We start from the raw sequence: 3224 nt of genomic DNA on the forward strand, positions 1-3224 counted from the left end.
TTAATCATGAAAGGGTGTTGGATTTTATCAAAGGCTTTTTCTGCATCAATTGATAGGACCATATGGTTCTTGTTCTTTGCCTTGTTGATGTGAGCATGATAGATCTTACAGGACTATGCAGTTAGCAGTTATCCTGATAAGCCTACTAGAATGGGTCTCTATGTAAATCTTTCTTTTGCTTTTTATAATTGTCTTCTTATACAATACTTATCCTTTTCTGATTGATTCATTTCTCTCAGAACAATGTCCTTTAGATTTAGCAGTGACATATCTGACAAAAGGCTCATGTATAGAAATTTGTAGAAAACTCTAGAACTTAATAAGAAGAAATCCATTTATAAATTGGACAGATGATATGAAACATCTCTTCATCCAAGATGTATAGATGCCTAATAAACATATAAATAAATTCTCAAGATCACTGGCTCTTAAAGAGATACAAATCAAAACAACAGTGAAATATCACCTTATCCCAGTAATAATAATAATAAGTAATTTTTGTTGTTGAGCGTCATTGAGTTGAGTACTTACCCATAGCCACTCTGTGAATAACAGATCTGAAATTTGCTCTATCTTGTGCCTTCCTCACCTTCTCTGATCTACTTCAGCCCATTGTTAAATCACTGCATTGATAGTCTTGTTGAGAATCTTCTTCTCTTTCTTTGACACTCCACCTTTCCAAGCATGCTGTCATTTTCTAATGATTGGCATCTTCTAATCATGTGCCCAAACTATGTAAAATGAATCTTCACTTCCAAGGAGCACCTAGGTTGCACTTTTCCCAGAACTTATTTGTTTATTTTCTTGGAAGTTCATGGAATATTCACTACTCTCCTCCAATACCATGATTCAAAGGCTTCAATCCTTCTGGCATCCTTATTCACTGTCCAACTTTCAGAAGCATAGCAAGTAAATGAAAAGAGCATGGTTTGGAGAACGTAAAGAAATTAACCCATCTATTTATGGTCAACTGCTATTCAACAAGGAAACAAAATCTATCAAATAGGGAAATGACAACTTCATCACTAAATGGTGCTGACAAAGCTGGATTATTCCCTGTAGAAAGCTGAAGCAGGATGCATGCCTCTCACCATACACGGAAATCACCTCAAGGTGGATCAGAAACCTAGGGATAAAGCCCCAAACCATAAAGTTCATGAGAGACAAAGTGAGACCAAGCTTAGAAAGCCTAGCCCATGTTATAAAAAGACTGACAAATACAGCCAGAAATACACAAACAGGAGACGATACAGTTGATGATTGGAACTTTCTAAAGATTAAATCCCTGTGTGCATCAAAGTGTTTCCCCAACAGGGTTAAAAGAAAATCTACTGGCTGGGAAAAAAATATTTGGCAATACCAGTTCAGACAAGGGTCTCATAACAAAACTTTACAGAATCATACATGGCTTCAACAAGAAAAAGACTGATAACCCAGTTACAAAATGGACAAAAGACATAGAAAGACTTTTCACAAAGGAAGACATTCATATAGCAAACAGACACTTGAGGAAATGCTCAGAATCACTGGCAATCAGAGAAATGCAAGTAAAAATCACAGTGAAGTGCCATCTCACCCCACTAAAGTTTAACAGGAGAGCAAGCAATAAATGCTGGAGAAGATGTGGAGAGATTGGAACTCTCATAGAATGTTGGTGGGATTGTAAAATGGTACAAACACTCTGGAAGACAGTTTTGGTGTTTCTTCAAAAGGCTGAACACAGAAATTTCATATGATTAAGCTATTCCACTGCTTAGAATGTACCCTGAAAAAAATCAGAACTGAGAAACAAATGGAGATTTGCACATGTATGTTCATAGCAGTTTTATTCACCATTTGAAGAACATGGAAACAGCCCAAATGTCTAACCACAATTTAATAGATTGAGTAATTGTAGTACAGTCACATGATGGAAAACTGCACAGTACTCAGGAGCAGCAATGTTGAAAATTACTACTTAACTTGGGAGGGACTGGAGAACATTATGCTGAATGAACTAGCTCAGTCTCATATGGACAAATACTGTATAAGACCATTATTATAGAAATAGAAAGATAACTAGTAAAATGTCTATGAGGATCAAAATAGGGGAAGGTAGGAGCAAAAGAGTGAGGATGGGCAGAGAGGGAATCATAGGGCCACACAATTTCATGGGTGGATGAAAAGGGTAAAGGAAATGGGAAAGCTCCAGTGGAGATCTAGATAGGGTAATGGAGGGCATAGTTCAATGATTATTAATTTTATAAAATACAATGAATGGGAATGATTGTATGAAAAACAATATGAATGAAGAATAGTGTGAAGCATGATGTATATGAACTTTGTAAGCAAACCAATATAAAATAAAAATTTATTGTTTTTATTTATATAAAATAAAAGGAGCATGGTTTGAATCAAATACACCTTTGTCTTTAAACTAACATCAGTCCTCTTTAGAACTTTGGCGGGGTCCTTGACAGCAGATTTTTCCAAATGCAATGTATCTTCTGGTCTCTTGACTGCTGGTACCAACGGTGCTGTCAGTCAATGCAATATGAAATAATTTACAACTTCAATCTGCTCTCCATCTATTATGATTCTGCCTATTGGCCCAGTGGCAAGGATTTTTGGGTGGTTGTGTGTTTGTTAGTTTTTTTTTTTTAAGTTGAGCTCTAATCTGTATTGAAGGCTGTAGTCTTTGATCTTCTTTAGCAAGTGTTTCAAGTCCTCTTAGCGTTCAGCAAACAAGGTTGTATCATCTGCATAATGCAGCTTATTGTTGAGTCTTACTCTGATTCTGATGTCATTGAATGATTTGCTCAGCATATAGTTTGAACAAATATGGAAAAAGGATACTATCCTCACACACACTTTTCTTGATTTTAAACCATGCAACTTTCCCATGCTCTGTTTGCCTAACTGCCTTGGTCTAGGCATAGGTTTCCCATGAGCAGTTAAATGTTCTGGGATTCACATTCTTCTTAATGTTAGCCATAATTTATTATGATCCACACAATAGAGTTTGTATAATGATCCACACAATGACTTCATTAACTCATTGTACAACAGATTCTAACGAGGGTGTAGAGATATTGGAATGTTCATATATTGCTGGTGGGGATGTATACCAGAGTCAGCACTGTGAAAGGCAGCCTGACATTTCCTTAAAAAGTTGAAAATTGAAGTACTATTTGATACAGCTATTCCATGACTAAGTATGTTGCTGTTGTTGTTGTTGTTGTTAA

The sequence above is a fragment of the Elephantulus edwardii genome, unplaced genomic scaffold (genome assembly GCF_000299155.1).
Source record: "Elephantulus edwardii isolate Elephantulus edwardi_28Jun2011 unplaced genomic scaffold, EleEdw1.0 scaffold00017, whole genome shotgun sequence".
In the NCBI taxonomy this organism is placed as follows: Eukaryota; Metazoa; Chordata; class Mammalia; order Macroscelidea; family Macroscelididae; genus Elephantulus; species Elephantulus edwardii.